General features: G+C 45.6%; 1 protein-coding gene across 1 annotated transcript in view; it reads left to right on the top strand.

Annotated features, from left to right (window-relative positions):
• Positions 1–2,187: 2,187 nt before the first annotated feature.
• Adra1b (adrenoceptor alpha 1B) overlaps positions 2,188–17,017 on the top strand; it is a 116,982-nt gene continuing 102,152 nt past the window's right edge. The window contains exon 1 of the mRNA XM_006971604.4: positions 2,188–2,351. The gene's annotated coding sequence lies outside the window, so the exon portion shown is untranslated. The remainder of the gene's footprint in view (positions 2,352–17,017) is intronic.

Genomic DNA, 17,017 nt, shown 5'->3' with positions numbered 1-17,017 from the left:
GCACCTCCATTCATCTCTTGTTCCTCTGTCTGTCTGTCTGTCTGTCTGTCTGTCTCTCTCTCTCTCTCTCTGTTTTTCTCTGTCTCTCTCTGTGTGTCTCTGTGTGTCTCTGTCTGTCTCTGTCTCTCTCTGTCTCTCTGTCTCTGTCTCTGTCTCTGTCTGTCTCTCTCTCTCTCTGCCTGGAAGTCCCACCTAAGTTTTTCCTGCCTAGCTATTGGCCATTCTATTAAACCAATCAAAAGGCACCTTGGCAAAGACACATCTTCACAGTGTACAAAAAGATTATTCCACAGGGGAGAGAGAGAGAGAGAGAGAGAGAGAGAGAGAGAGAGAGAGAGAGAGAGAGAGAGAGGATCCTGACTCCTAAGTGGTCACTTTTAAGGTGCCCTGCACACCACAGGCTGAGACAATTAGGCATAAACAACTGACACTCGACACATTGTTCTGTAACGGGTCAATTTTTCTCCCAGGTAAAGGCCTTGTTTCAACCTGAAGGTTAGAACTTTTCATTAAGCCCAGCCTGCTCCATTCTGCCACCATTCCATGCCTCTTCCTTCCAATGCCCCCCCCCTGCCCACCTGACCACAGCATGGACCTTGACCATGTATGGTCGTGGAGCTCAAGCACATTGCCTCCGGGGACTCTTTCCTCTCACGGTCAGCTTACCTTCCATCTGTCACTCATGCCTACTTTACAAACCAGGAATATAAGCAGATCCTGGAACAAACTCTTAGCTGAAGTGAGAATGATTATAGTAATTAGAAATAGTATTTGATTTCTATAGTATTCGATTTCTATAGCATTAGATCTCAGTTTGTTTGTTTATTTGTTTGTTTGATTGGTTGATTTTAATTTAAAATTTTTATGGAATATATTTTGATCATGTCTTCCCCCCCAACTCTTCTCTACCTCCCTACCTACCCAGCTCCCTCTCTCTCTCTCTCTCTCTCTCTCTCTCTCTCTCTCTCTCTCTCTCTCAAAACAAATAAGCAAAGGACCAATAAGAGAGAAAAATGCCAAGACAAAGCAAAAAGTCCATGATAAAATAAAATTACATGGACTACATTTTGTATTGGCCATCTACTCCTGGGAATGGAGCCTGCCCCAAAGTACATTGGATACAAGGTACTGTGACACGCCATTGGAGAAAGCTGACTTTCCTTTAGTGACTATCAATTGCAAAGAGTTACCCCATGTCAGTGTTGGGATCACATCTGGATTAAGCCTTCGCAGATCTTGTGTGTGCTGCCAGATGCTGTAAGTTCATCTTAAACAAACTCTCATCCCTGTCATTTGGACACTTCTGCCAAGAACTGAGGAGCCACCTCACTGTAGCTATTCTGGCAGCCAGTCCTCTAATCTTCAACACAACCCTTGCCCTGCAGGTATTTGCCAGCCTGCCCCGACTCCCTGGAGTAGCTCAGAACGGGTAAAGAGGTCAGCAATAGAAATCCCACCTAATAAGCTCCAAAACCTCTTAAGTTGAAAAATGAAATGCAGGTCAGTTGTGGTAGTGCATTCTTGTCATCTCGACGCGTGGGAAGCAGGGACAGGGAGGTCAGTTCAAGGTCATTCTCACCTATAGTCTGGGCTGCGAGAGGCCCTGTCTCAAGAAAGAAATAGGAGAGGTGGGGAGGAGAGGAGAACAGAAGAGAGGAGGGGAGGGAAGGAAAGGGAAGGAGAAAACAAAAGAAACAAAGAGGAAAGGGAAAAAATAGACAATGTTGCTACTTCTCCTTAAACAAGGAGCCCAGGCCATGAGGTTCTAAGGTTAGCATATGTCCATCAAGCTAGTCATTATCTAGTTGTGTGGCTTTGGGCATGCCATTTTACCTCTCTGGTCACTGGCTTCCTTACCCATGAAATCATGAGTAGAACCAGATCACCCCTGGCCCTGGAAACACTGAAGTCCTATTTTCTTAGCACTTACTAAAGAAACAATCATCCAGCTGGGCGGTGGTGGTGCACACCTTTAATCCCAGCACTCAGGGAGGCAGAAGCAGGTGGATCTCTGTAAATTCAAGGCCAGCCTGGTCTACAGAGTAAGTTCCAGGACAGCCAGAGATACACAGAGAAACCTTGTCTCAAAAAGAAAGAGAGAGAAAGGGAAAGAAAAAATCATCAAGTTTACTTCTATCGATGCTTTTGTCCAATCATTAACCAGAATGACGGGCTGTTTCTGCAACCTAACAGCAAAGTTCACTTAACGGGGAAAGGAGAGTATTTGGGGGATTGTAGACATTGTTGGACATCTCTGGGCACCTAAGCCTGAGTTGGTCTTAGCTTGGTAGCAACAGGAACTCTAAGAGATCCTCACAGAAACAGCGTTCACTTCTGAACACACACCATTGGTGAGTACGAAATTGTCAGCTGGCCATAGCCAAGATGTAGCTACTATTTGAAACTTTTTTGAGTTTTTGTTTATTTCCTTATTAAGTTTGGCTCAATCACTTGCTTTTCACTCTGCCTTATGTAATCTTATGGGATGTGGTATCACAAAGCCATAAGTCATTCATGGAACTCTGAGGGGGGAAAAAATCATTGGGTAAAGCAGGTGAACTTAAGATGGAATGGGAGAAGGTTTTACATGGGACGTAAAGGAAAAGCGTATTTACATGTGGCTTGCAGCTGCATTGGTCACTAATTACCACAGTCGCTGTCTGAGTCTATCACTGGGTCCCGGTTCTCATGCTTTGCTCACGGGAGAGAGAAGCTGTACCCTTTACCACTGCAATGTGTTTTCCCAGAAGTCTTAGAAAGACACCTTCGTCTGGGTGATTCCTGAAATGGTTGAAGATGACAGCTTTTGTTTCCTACTTAAAGAAACTCAGAAAGCTTCCTCTTTGTCCAAAAATGTCCTTTTTTTCAATAAGCTCGTCTGTGCTGCCTCTGACTCCTGTGTGTTAATTAAACTCCCTTTATAAAGCATAAATACTTTCCTCCTAAAGCCCACACATGAAAACACAAATAGCCCCAGCTGCAGTTAGCCACAAAGCGAACTCTCAGAAAGGAGGACTTTAATAAAATTGAGTTAACTAAATTATTTCTAAGGTGGTAGCTAGGTGTGATGATGTTTCTAATAAGCAGGCAAATTATCTTTCTCTAAAGCCTATTCAATGACATATTCATGGCACACTGAGTTTCCCAGGAACAGCATGGACAGCTTTGTGCTCACTCAAAAACTGTAGCCTTCCAAGCCCCATGCTGGGCTGCTGCAGACACATGCAGATAATAACTTTACTTACCCTTGTATCTAGCCATGTATACTACCATGACAGATACATAAAAACCATTTCAGAGAAGTAAATCTAAGTGCTTTGTCCTAGGTCCAACAGCAAGAAAATTCCAGAATGGAGATTTCCTCCCAAGTCTGGGTTCAGATTACTCTTAAAGACATCCTACAGCTTTTGTTATTGAGTTTTGACCAGACAAAGTAAGGAAAAGAAATTCCCCATGCTGGGGTTCTGTTGTTGGAGGAGTGAGCTGGGTCGATTCCTGTGGGAACTAGCGGACAGGTGGCCAAAGAGAGAGGTTTCCAAGCAGAGCCCATGAGAGGAGCAGTCCTAGAGGTCAGCTTTGAAAGTTCTCCCTGTCATGGTTAGAGAGATGGCTCAGTGGTCAAGAGCACTGGCTGCTCTTCCACAGGACCCAGGTTCAATTCCCACCCACATGGCCGCTCATAACTGTCTATAACTCCAGTCCCAGGGTATCCAAGACCTTCACATAGATATATGTGCAGACAAAACACCAATGCACAAACAATAAAATAAATCATAAAAAGGAAGTTCTTCTTCTCAGCTTTGAAGGAATCTGACCAGGAATACCTGTGTAGGGTTGGCCCATAAGAACTGTCTTCTTGTTCTTCTTCACTTGTACTGAAAACAGTGAGATACTCTTAGAGATGTTACTGTGATGGCTATTCTTGATTGTCAATTTACTATATCTGGAATGAATTATAATCCAGATATAGAGGGCACACTTGTGATCTGGATCTTGAGGCAGGAAGACAACATGCCTTTGATCCAGATCTTGAAGCTGGATGGTATACACGTTTAATCCATATTTTGAGGCTGGAAGGCACATCTTTAATCTGGGCCACACCTTCTGTTGGAAGTATGTCACTGTGGGGGTGGGCTTTGAGGTCTTTTTCTCAAGCCTCACTCAGTGTGACAGTCAGTCGACTTCCTGTTGCCTCTGAGTCCAGATGTAAGCACTCTCAGCTCCAGCATCATGTCTTCCTGCACACTGCCATGCTCCCCACCATGATAACTGAACCTCTGAACTGTAAGTGAGCCACCACAATTAAATGTTTCCTTTGTAAGAGTTGACATGGTCATGGTGTCTCTTCACGGCAATAGAAACCTAACTAAGACAGTTAGCAATGATAGGCATTCACTCCCTACAATACACTCGCAATTTCAGTGATGATTCTTTAAACCCCAAGTTCTGTGGTGCAGCAAAGTTTTAAATGGTCCTCAAGATCTTTGCCTTTTCCTGGTGTTGTGATTAGTATTATCTACCCACTTTGCTACAGGTCCCCTCCGAAAAAGTCCTTTCTCTATTTTCCATAATATATCTGTGGGTTGGGGATGTGGCTCATTTGGTTGTATGCTTGCCTAGAATGCACAAGGCCCTGGGTTCAATTCCCAGTACCACATAGAATAGGTATGACGGATACATGCCTGGAATCTCAGCACTTGAGAAGTGGAGGATGGAGGATCAGAATTCAAGGATACTCTTGGCTACATAGCAAGCTGATGACTAACCTGGACTGTATGTGATGCTATTTCAAAGAAAAACTATTTTGCTGAAGTTTTCTATGTTTTCAAGAATTCACTGGTGACTGTCTGGTGACAGTCTTGGGGGGATTATACAGAGCACAACCTAGCTGTGGCTCTGCAATCTTACCCCTTGTATTTCCCTCACTCCTGCCCAATGAACACATTTCCTCTCTGTTAACACACAGCTAGCCTATAAACCCAGAAGCTCAGCTACTGTGGCAGGTGGACTTGTCAAGGGCTTGTCCTGACATCAAGGTGGGTATCCTCAGAAAGTCTTTTCTAATCAGTTACTAAGACTATGGAAAGTTTCCTTGTTTAACCCCATTCAATACCAAGATCAAAAACACCAACCACTGCATTATCTCTCCAATATTTCCTTGGCAAAATGGAAGTCATGGCCTAGAAAGATAGCTAAGTCATTATATTGCTTGCCACATAGGTATGAGGCCATGAATGAGCTTCATATCTAGAACTCATGTAAAAAAGCCACGGTGGTGACACATGTTGTAATCCCAGAGCTGGGAAGGCAGAAAAAGTGGAACCCTGAGGCTCACTAGCCAGCCAGTCGAGCCAAATCAGTGATCTCTAGGCCAGTGAAAGACCTTGTTCCCAAAAAAAACCAAGGTGGACAGTTCCTGAGGAACAACAGCTGAGGTTGACCTCTAACATCTGTGTGCACAAACATGCACCCAAATATGTATGCACACATACAAATATACATACATACATACATACATACATACATACATACATGCACAGGACAGACAGATGGATGGATGATTGGTGGATGGATGGATGGATGGATGGATGGATGGATGGATGGATGGATGGATGGATGGATGAAAACTAATCTGGACTAGCTATAGAGGATATTTTCATTCTGCCCTAGGAGGTTGGTCCAGTAAGTGTCGCTCCATTCTAATTCCCAAGTTCCTTGGTAGTTCTTCTATTTAGGCAGCAGATGTCCTTATCTTTCAGGTAAGAAATGTCCAGGGGTCTAATTCCATTCTACCATGAACTACATGGTGTCATTAAATGAATGCTTTTTGACTCAGGAGCCTTCATGCCTATGTTTAAGTAATAACTTCTTTTTAAAACTTCCTAGCTATGGAATCCAAAGCGAGGTAGCCTCTCCATATCTCAACTGCTTTATCTGTAAAAGGTGTTTCTTGAGAGAGGGTGCTGGGGGTCAAACTGGAGCCTCATACATGCTAGCCAAGTACTGTCACTAAGTGACACACTCAAGCCTCTTATCTATAAAAGGGAGCGATTAGTGGTTTCAGCTTCATAGTGTTGTCATGGAGATGAAAGGAGGTGGTCTGTGAAAAACATTTTGGGACCATGGTACACAGTCCAGTGTGTTTGCATCAGTATCGCGTGATCTGTGACCACTAGATAGCAGCAGTGTATCTGAGCTGGACATTGGGTCTCTAGGCTCAAGAACACAGACATACCTTGAAAGGTAGAATGCTACCTTTCCAGGATTGATAGTCAAAAGGTAAGAGGGAATAAAGGTAACTGGGAAAAAATTCCATACACAGAAAAAAAATAAGTAGACCTTCAAATTTGACTGTTGCTATGAAGAAAACAAAGAAAGATTTCATGACAGAGAGGAGAGGCTGGCTCATCTAGATTAGGAGGAACAAAAAACAAAAACAAACAAACAAAAAAACTCATCCAGAAACTGGTATTTAGGCCTTCTCCTTTTCATGAAGTCTGGGACCCCAGCCAAGGGTGTAGTGCTGCACTCGATCAACCTGGTCAAGATGAGCCCCTTACAGGCAAGCCCCAGGCTGGTCTCCTCGGTGGTACTAGAGCTTGTCGAGTTGACAGCCGAGATTAGCCATCACAGTTGACTATTGATGCGGACTTTGAAGCCCAGTTTATCCACATCTGAGATCTGCAGTCTTGTCACACTCTGCTCTCTCAAGCATCATGAAAATTCCACCATGTCCTACAGCTGTGGTCAAGAATTAGCCCAAGGTGCTAAGCGACAGCCTCACAAAGAATTAGCAGAAATGCCCTCTCTGGACTGAGGATATGGATTCTGGACAGGATGTAGTGACCCGCTGCTCATAACTCCTTTCGGAAAGGAGTACACAGCTAACATGGCTGACAGCAAACACTTAGATCAGTTTGAACTTAGCCTTATCACCTACAGACAGGGCCTTGCCCAGAATGGGGCCATTCCATATACAGGCCTTAGCCAGGAACCAATAAAGATTTTGCCACCAGGGCCCACTGGGAGACAAGGCTAATGAAGATGGCGTCTCAATTTCTTCTCTCCAGTCTTGCTTTCTCTCCTCCCTCCAGGCATCCACCCCTCATGCCAAACCCTGCTCCCAGCAAGCCTTGGCATTGGCATTGTTCCCATTTTAGCACAACACGCCCCCCCCATCCACATATGGTTACAAATGGTGCCCACTATGGTGGCAACGACGGTGGAGGTGGTTCCATCAGTTTTCATCTCTAGGCTGATTTTTCAGGTTAATTTACACTGAAAAGTGAAGACACCGTCCGATGCCAAGACTCATATTCTTGACGATTATTCTTTGCTGCCCTCTCCCCAGGATGAATCACCAAGTACTGATTGGCAGATCTGAAAACACACAGCCATCAGCTTGTGTGACCTTACCTCTTGTTGTTTTCTGGAAGGAGAAAAACGTGTCTTTAGAACAACTCACTGCCCTGGTGGTATTTCCCCACTGGGATTGAAAACACTGTAGTTTAGATATAAAATGGCCACTCAGGCCTCAGGTGGCAGCACTGAGTAGTGATTATGTCATGAAGAGGCTGGCTTCTTACCTGTCCATTGATGAACTCATACCTGAATCGACTATAGGAGGTGAGCTCTAGAGCAGTGGTTCTCAACCTTCCTAATGCTGAGACCCTCTGATATACAGTTCCTCATGCTGTGGTGACTACCCAACCATGAAATTATTTCATTGCTACTTTATAATTTTGCTATTGTTATGAATTGTAATACAAATATCTGATATACAGGATATCTGACACATGACCCCTCTGAAAGGATTATTCAACTGCCCCAAAGAGGTTGCAACCCACAGGTTGAGAACTGCCAGTCTAGAGAGAGGAAGTGGGTCATTGGGAGCTTGGCTGTTGAAGGTCCATGTTGTCCCCTGGCCCTCTCGCCATCTCCCTCGTTTTCCTTCCCGGTCTCCCTCTTCCCATCCCTCCTGCCCACCACCAAGGGAGCCAGTTTGCACTACCACATGCCCCTTAACACGATGTTCTGCCTCACCATGCAAGGCCCACAGACAGCAGAAGTGAATGACTATGGATTGCAGCCTCTGGAACTACGTCAGAATGAAGCTTTCCTTCTGTGTGTTCTTTTCTCAGCTGTCTTGCCACGGTGACAAGTAACTGATACAGACACCTGCTCATGTTCCTTAGCAACTCCAACTTGCCCTCTAGATGTAGTTAAGGTTGTCCCTGACCATCTGTAGAATGTTCCATCTACAGATCCCCGAATTTTTCAGAGGTGCTCAAATTCACTGATGGCTGCCAGCTCCTACAGCCATGATTAAAAGCCCAGAGCCCTGCAGAGCTTCTAGAAGCTGTCAAAACCACTAATCTGCCCCTTAGAAAAGACTCACCACCACCACCTGCTCTACATCGGATTCCTTTCTTCACTGTTCCAGCTCACCATTCTCCCGTCATATGGCCACAAGTTGCTAAAGCTCTGTAGGAATGTGGCTGGCCTCCCCTACCCCCTACCCCTCCCTACTGACTAATACCTGCCCTTTGCCTTCTTCGGTGTCAGAACTGCACCCATTATTCACAGCTTCACTGGCATTTCTTCCAAATTCCTGAAGCTGGTGGTGACTCATCCTCTCTTCAAGGATCACCGACATGCTGTACACAATGCCCCACATGAAGTTCATGTTAGCTGCTCTCTGACACCTTTCATCAAAATGCTCTGAAGACTTCATTTGATGACCCAGAGGCAAACCGGATGGTCTCCAATTTTATAGCAGACTGCATAAAATTAGTCAGCTTGCTTGGCCCCTCTTAGGAGGGAGCCAGATTCCTAGGTCACAGGGCATTCTCTTGGCTAGCATGTCCATAGCATCCCAGGCCTTCTTTAGAGGGACCTGGTTGAACTTTCCCACCAACCTGCTATTGGCACACATGGCCCTTCAGCACAGGCCTCTTTCTGCACTGTCCTTGCATTCCTCAGGGGTATTTTTATTTTTCTGGGGAAAAACTGATCATTCACTAGGATGAATTGAAACTAAGAAGGCTGCTGTGAGAAAAATATCATGAGTCTTCCTGGCACTGGTAAAACTATATAAAATAGCGAAATCCTAGAAATTGCCATCAACGTCCTAGCTTCGTGACTGCTGTGGTTAATCTTCATTGTCAACTTGACTAGGTGTAGGATTACCATGGAAACACACTTCTGACTGTTTGTATGAGGGCTGAGATGTTTGGCTGAGGTGGGAATACCTATGCTGAATGTGGGTGGCATCATGCCATAGGTTAGGATCTCAGACTGAATCCTAAGGAGAAATAGAGCACCAGCATTCATCTCTTCCTTCTTCCTGCCACTGCAATGTTACCAGCTACCTCACGCTCCTGCTACCACACCTCCCCTTCCATGATAGGCTATACCCTCTGTGAGCCGGATGAAACCTTTCCTTCCTCAAGTCACTTCTTGTCAGTTATTTGGTCCCAGCAATGGTGGGATGGGGATAAGTTCTCTCCAACCCGTTCGTGTTAGTCAGCGTTCAGCACTATGACAAAATACCTGAACTAAGCAATTTATACAGAAAAATTTATACAGAGCCCGTGTTCGGGCTCATGGTTTGAGAAGTTCCAGTCCACTGTCGCTTGTCTCATTATTTTGGTGTGTGGAGGCATAGGTCACCAGGGCAGAAGTGCATGGCAGAGGCTGACTGCTCACAGGTCTGGAAGTACGAAGCTAAAGCCAAGTACAGATGTGTAATCCTTAGGCGAGCAGGGCATGGAAGTGTTTGGTGCCTATACGATCTCTTTCTTCATAACTTAAATACGCACCTCAAAGTTGAGAGATACCGCACAAGAATATAGCTTCCGGTTTCTTCCAAAAACTAAAAACATCTGGTCTCAGTGGGATAGCATTCCAGAATCAGAATCGGCACCACCAGCTATAGCCAAATAGAGACACTAGCCCTTGTACAAGGTACGTGCAATCTCCAATTAGCCTCTGTTACACATTTTCAGGTGTTGCCGTGGCCCTATGGGTATAGGAGTTCGAGTCCTTTGGATCAAGAAAGGAAAGGGGGAAAATGGAATGGCAAATAAAGAAATTTCCTCATATATTAGCTCAACTGCCTTGGGATAGGTGTGAATATGGATTTTCAATGCTTTACTTAACAAAAGTTGACATATTGATGATTACAGGGTTAGAACAGGGCTTGACAACATCAATGCTCTGAATCTAGTTCTCTATAATGTTTCTGGCTTTTTCCTCAGCTGGCAAAAAATAAGCTGCCATGGCTCCAAACCCTGTATCTTTATACAAATGACAAACAAAAGAAAAGGAGGGGATTCCTCCTGCCATGTCTTTCTCTGATCGAAAGCAAACTTTTTCCAGAAGGTTCTAGGAAACTTTGACTCAGGTCGCATTGGCCAGAATTGGCTATCCCTAAGCCAATGATTAGCAAATAAGAATCAGACTGTCATGTTTGAATGAAAACACACAAAGTCCATCCCTTGGATCTAACAGATGGGTCTACCTTAGCACATGGCGGTACATACAATTCTGGTGAAAAAGAACATGGGAAGATGGCAGGTATTTGTGACACCTACCGTTTGTGAAAGGGGTAGCCATATAGGTTGTCTTAACATTCTATGATGGTTAGGGTACTGAGAAAGTCTACAGAGTTAGTGACGTGGTGTGTGAATACAGAGTTAAGGACTCTCTGACCTTTCTATATGACTCTGTATATGGACCACTGATAGTATCATCATAATTTAATGAACTTGACTGCTCTCCCTTTCATCCATGGGGTCTGACGCTTGTTTCAGACATTTACTAGCCAGTAGAAAGCAGCTCCCCATTCTGACCCAGTTCTAGAACTTTCCATGTTTTCTTCCCCTGAGGGATGGAAGACATTGCTCTTTGGAATTGGCCTGAGACTCAGTGCTGTGGTCAGAAGGTCAGTTTGTCTGCTTAAAAAGCTTTTCTGGAAATACTGCAGATGTGATGGAACAGGAGACTGAATCACTACTCATCAGGACTCATTGCCTGGTCCTGTATGGTGCCTCAGCTTACTCACTCTCAAGCAACCCAGTGCTCTGCACTCTGAGAAACAGATATGGCATAAAACTGTGGCACCTGACATGTCACACATACCCTTATCAAGTCACCCTGCTAAGATGAAAGGATCCAGCACAACTGTTGGCCATGCAAGGCCCTGGGACAGCAGAGAGACTCAGTCTGAACCCCTTCCTGCACACTGCACCAGACTGAAAATGTTGCCCTGGGAGGCTGTCCTTAAGGAGCCCTCCAGGCTCTCTGGTTGCTATGTACCCAAGCCAACAGCACATCCATCAAATTCCAGAAACTGGAAAAAATGGCTGCTTTCATGCCCTGTGTCAGCACCATGCTCTCCAGCTTCAAATCCCTCCAGGATTTGAAATCCTTCATTTCATCAAATCCTCCTGATGACTCTGCAACCATGAGGACAACAAATGACATCTGATAATAGGTCTTTACTTTCCACTGTGCCTAAGCACTTACATTTGTGATCTTGTTTAACACACTTACAGACTCTGTAAGGTAGGTCCCATACTAACCCCTCTTTGCAAGCAAGGACCCAAAGATGATGCCGCTCACCCAAGGATGCCTAAAGTAGCAAGCAGTCAAACCACGCTGTAAGTTCAGATCTGCCCAGCACAAAACCTAAGCTTTTAAGTAATTACTGCTTTCTTCTCAGTCTAGGAAGAGCCCAAATAAAGGGTTCTTGAAATCCTGATGACAGATGACTGGCATTGTGTCATTCCGGTGACTAGTCTCTGGCTGAGCATGTGGTTCCATAGGTAGACTGCTTGCCCAGCATAAACAAAGGCCTGGGTATGGTCTCCAGAGCTACATAAACTGGACAAGGTGGTACATGACTGTAATCCCAGGCCTTGGAAGGTGGAGACTGAGGATCAGTAATTCTAGATTGTGCTCAACTACACAGCTTCAACTTGAGCTCCATGGCAAGTCTCAGGCTAGCCTGTGCTACATGAGATCCTATCTCAAAAAAAGAATTATTCTGAGATTTTTTTTTTTTTTTTGAATCTGATTTTTTTTTTTCTGGTCTCCTTCGCTAACTGGCCCTCTTTGTTCACTGACCTCCCTTGGGAACAACCTGAAGGCACATGGGATAGACTGTGGGCCTTGCAACACAGATAAGCAGATTTACATATCTTCAACTGATATAACCAGAATCCTATGGCTTCATTAGGTCCCAAAATCAAAGGGGGAAACTACCAGGCAAAACCAAATGCTAAGGTGACGTCTAGGTTAGGGCCATCAGGCTCAGAGTGACCCACTGGGATCAAGAGTCCAGAGTAAGTAGGCTAGTGTTACCTAAGCCCTGTTCATGACAAGCAGCCAAGGTCATGGTCCAGGGTCACAGCATGAGGTTTGCACTGAGCAGCTGGTGTCCAGTCCAAGAGCTCCCTGTCTCAGCTCAGAACACAGTTCATGGTACACTTGAACCAACTGATAGCAACGAGCTGGGAGGAGCACTGAATTCTGAGCCATCTTTTCTCGCTGCCAAGACAATGTACATGAGAACTTAAGGAGGCATCTTAAAGAAAGAGAGGTTTATTGGGGCCCACTGTTTGAGAGTACAGTCCATCATGGTGGGGAGGCATGGCTGCAGGAGCCTGAAGTACCTAGTTGCATTGCAACCACAGTGGAGAAGCACATAAAGGTGAACTCTGGTACTCAGCTCTCTTTCCTGGTTTTTCTTCAGTCTGGGACCCCACTCCATGAAACGGTGCCACCCACATTCAGAGTGGGTCTTCTTGTCTCAGTTAACCCAGTCTAGAAACTCCCTCATAAACATGCCCAGAAGTTTGTCTCCTGGGTGATTCTATAGCCTGTAAAGTTGACAATGAATATTAACTGTCACGGGGACCAAAAGACCAAACAGACCCCATAGTAGTCTTGACGTTCTGCCAAGTGAGATCTGACCAATCAACTCAACCAAAATGTTCCTAGATGACAGTGACATCCCACTCATCTTAGGTGGCATATGTCATAGTAAGCTACTATGCCGGCACCATCTCTAATCTTTGCCATGGTCCTCAAAAAGCAATAGGTACCCAATGGGTCTCCATTTTATAGATGTATAAAATGAGGCTTGGGAGATTAAGGGGTCTATCAAAGGTCTTCTGGCAGAAGTGGCAGATTAGAGCCCTGAACTGTCTGGCTCCCAGGAGAATATTCTCTATAGTATGTACCCCACCTAAGAGCTAGAACTATGAGGTCTTTGTAACTAAGAAGTTGACAAGATCACACGTGTCCCTCCCTTGACTCGTGTGTCCCTCTTGAGCACCACCTCTATGTCAGGAAGAGTCCTAGGAACTTGTGGGCCATAATGCATGAAGCCCAGAGCCTGCACAAGGAGCTCGATGCTCAACAGCCACCCCCACCACACACACCCAGTTTTTTTACTGTCCTTCAACATCCAACAAAGGGCTAGGGAGTTAGCTCAGCCAGCAAAGTGCTTGCCTTAAAAGCACAAAAATCTGAATTCAGTCCCAGAATTGACATAAAAGAAAAGCTGGGCATGATGGCACATATTTGTGATTCCAGCACTGAGGATACAGAGAGAAGCACCCACTGGCCAGCTACCCTCGCCTACTTGGCAAGTTCCAGACCAATGAGAGGCCCTGTCTCAAAAAATAAAGTGAATGGTGCCTGTGAGTGACAGACATGGTTGTCCTCTGGCCTGTACTTACACACACACACACACACACACACACACACACACACACCACAACAAAGAGGCATCATCCCCTCAAGAAAGAAAGACAGGCCCTTGGGTGCATACTTCCCATGTCATGTGTTCTGTTTTTTACAGAAGCATGACAGAGGTACAGCATCTGGATGTAGGATTAGATTGTGTCGTTTTGAATCAAAACAGCATCCTTCCTGATCAGTGGCCTCTGTCCACCTGGAGAGGTTCTATTTGTTTGGAGTTGGGAAGATTTGCTCAGATTAGCATAGGGATTGCCTGGACACTAGGGACAGGGGTTCAGCAACTGCGGAAGGAGCAGCTGGAGCAGTCGGCTCAGCTGCTCCCGTAGATCCTCAGCCTCCCTAGAGTGACACAGCACTTCTCCTGGCTCCAGCTCCCGCAGCAGCAACAGGCGCCTGCCAGGGAGAGAGTACAGCGGTGGGAATGACATCTTTTGGTTATCTGATCACTCTTCATCGGTGGTACTCCTTGGGAATGATTTCAGCCTCCCTCTTGAGCAGTCAGAGCTATAAATAAAGATCCCCAGAGAGGCTGAATCCTGCCCTTCATCCTGGCCGCCTCTGTGACTCATCCCACAAGCCAGTTCTGCATCCATCTCTCTGATGATGAGGGGAGGGTGAGTCTAGGCTGGTCTAGAGGTCAGAGGCACACATGTCCATTCTCACTCCATACCATGAGCAATCCACTTAGGTGTAGTCCACGTGAACTCATGCACGTGTCTGTGTGTACACCTGTGTCTCCTGTGACAGGCCGTTCAATTTTAAGGAAGCATCTCTCACACAGGTCCAGGATGGCAACCTTTAGTTAAGACTCCTTATCACATCACAGTACCTTCTCTGCAGAACTGCCCTGTGCTAGCAAGGTGAACAAGACACATCCTCTCACATCTCTGTAAACTACTGTTGCCTAAAGAGAATAAAATCCCTGAGTTGCAGCAGAGGTTGAGAAAGCAACACTTCATGAAAAGCAGAGCCTCCTTGAAAGAGAGGAATGAAGAAGGCATTGGTTCCTGGGTCCTTCTTCTTCCAGCCAGGCTTTCACTGCACACTCCCCAACTCCAGCCTAAGTCTCATCCCAGCATCCGTAGATGGCAAACCCGCCCCAGAGAAGCTAAATAATCTGCCTAAAATCACTCAAGCTGTGAGGGTTTGTAGTAAGCTCTCCGTCCAGGAACTTGGGGCAGAGTCATAGTGGCCTTCTCATCCCAATGGTCATCAAATGCTTTGCGTAGCCCTCAGACTCATGAACACTGGTCATTCTGGTCCTGGGTGGAAAAAACACAGTGCTCAAGGCAAGCGGTTGCCATTAGCCAGCTTCCTGACACTGGAATGGAACTCTTGAGGCAGATTACCTGTGATGCATAGGGGTTGGCTTCACTCGCAGGCTCAGAAAGCATGACACCTGCGCTGGCTCAGCCCTGGCTAGTGATGTATCAACTTGGTCTCGTAGCAGAGGGCAGCCAACGGGGCTCACACACGCAGAGGCAAGAAAAGAGAGGCTAGGAGTCTCCACTACCAGTTTTTGTAACTCATTCTCCTGAAACTTCACTGAATGCCGTGAGTGTTCCCACACAGAGTGGTCTCGCTCCTGACTTAAGCGCCTTCCTCTAAGCCCCACCTCTTAAAGGTACCGTATCTACCACACTAGAAAGACACAAGCTTTCCATCCAGGAGTCTACAGGGATTGGTCAAACAATACCCAGACTGCCCCACTCCTCCATCTTTACTCATTGGCAAACTCCTGGAAGTGTTGACTCTCAATCTCCCCCCCCCCCTTTTCCTCCCTTCCCATAAGCTTTCTTGTGCCCTGTGGCAAGAGAGAAGCCAACCCTAATTCCCTCTTCTTATCATTGCCTTTCAAATAGCCAGTGACGGCCACTGTGCTGTTTCCTCGCTGAACCAGACTTTCAACCATTTCACACTTGAAAAAATTTCAAATCCCTAAATGTATTTGTTCATCACTGTATCCGTTGGGCTGGTACCCACAGTACTGTCCAGTTTAGGTTAGATAAATGCCAGTTGGAAGGATGAAGGGAAGAGTGAGCCCTTTCAGGGGCCACAGCACCATGACATGCTGCTTGAAGTCTTTTGTCTTAATTAAGGGTTGGCTGGTTGCCAGAAGAAAGGAAGAAAAAAAAAAAACTCTGTCCTGGCTTGTTCAGGAAAAAGTTCAGGTTTGATGGAAGGATGCTTCAAACTGGAAAGAAAGCTCTGTGTAGGAAGATTAGAGTGTCTAGTAGAATGAGATAAGTATGAGAAACTACCGCCCTCTTCCTCGACACCTCCCCTTCCCTCTTCCACACTCCTAGCTCTATCTCCTTCTCTGAGTCTGTGTGTCTGTCTCTTGGCATTCTGCTTTCCTCTACTGCTCGTTGTCCTACATGGCAGCTGTCCAAAAGCCATATCCACACACAGCTGCATGTGCACCCAGACCTAAATAACAGAGGCTCCTCGTCCCAGGCAGGAGAAACTAATTTTGTGGCCAGACCTGGCCCAGGTGACTACTCCTAGACCAGTGAGGTGAGGAGGAATGACCTAGAAGAAAACACGTGACCACACCTTGTTAGCAAGGATGGGTGTGTTACAGAAGGAAGGTTTGGGGGGAGGCGTATGGCAAAAGAGATACTTCTTACAGAAATTGCTTTTCTTTTAAGACAGTCTCACTACATCATTCAGGTTGGCCCCTAACTCAGGAACCTCCTGTCTGAGCTCTTGAGTGTAGGGATTTCAGGTGTGGTACTGCATGTTTGGGTCTTGTATATGTTTTTTTTAGTTCCAGTATTGTTCGGGGGAATTATTGTAACTGGATTTTAGGATGAGATCAGAGGACCATTTGCCTTTAGCACATCCAGACATAAACTATGGGGACTCCGAACTGCCCAGCTCTCTTTGTGTTTCTCAAATTCTGACTCGGGCTCTACAGAGCCATGGAAAGTTTTACTGATGGCTGTAGGTATCCTGGAGATCCCCCAGGTCCCCCTCTTCTGGACTTATTTATAGTCCTTTAGCATCTTGTCAACGATGCTAATGATCTCCAGAAACAGATGACCCAGTCAGCAAGCAGTGAACACAAAATCCACCCACATCCTTCTTTCTTTGATTTATAAACTGTGTGGGTGCACTCGTGCAAGGGGGGGGGTGCACTATGGTGTGTATCAAAGAAATTAATAGAATTATAAACTGGACAGTACCTTAGACATTGCTAACCATGCTGCCACCAAAACATCAAAAGCTTCTTCAAACTTTTGGA

The sequence above is a fragment of the Peromyscus maniculatus genome, chromosome 8 (assembly GCF_049852395.1).
Source record: "Peromyscus maniculatus bairdii isolate BWxNUB_F1_BW_parent chromosome 8, HU_Pman_BW_mat_3.1, whole genome shotgun sequence".
Classification (NCBI taxonomy): Eukaryota; Metazoa; Chordata; class Mammalia; order Rodentia; family Cricetidae; genus Peromyscus; species Peromyscus maniculatus.
This window is presented reverse-complemented; position numbering and strand designations above follow the sequence as displayed.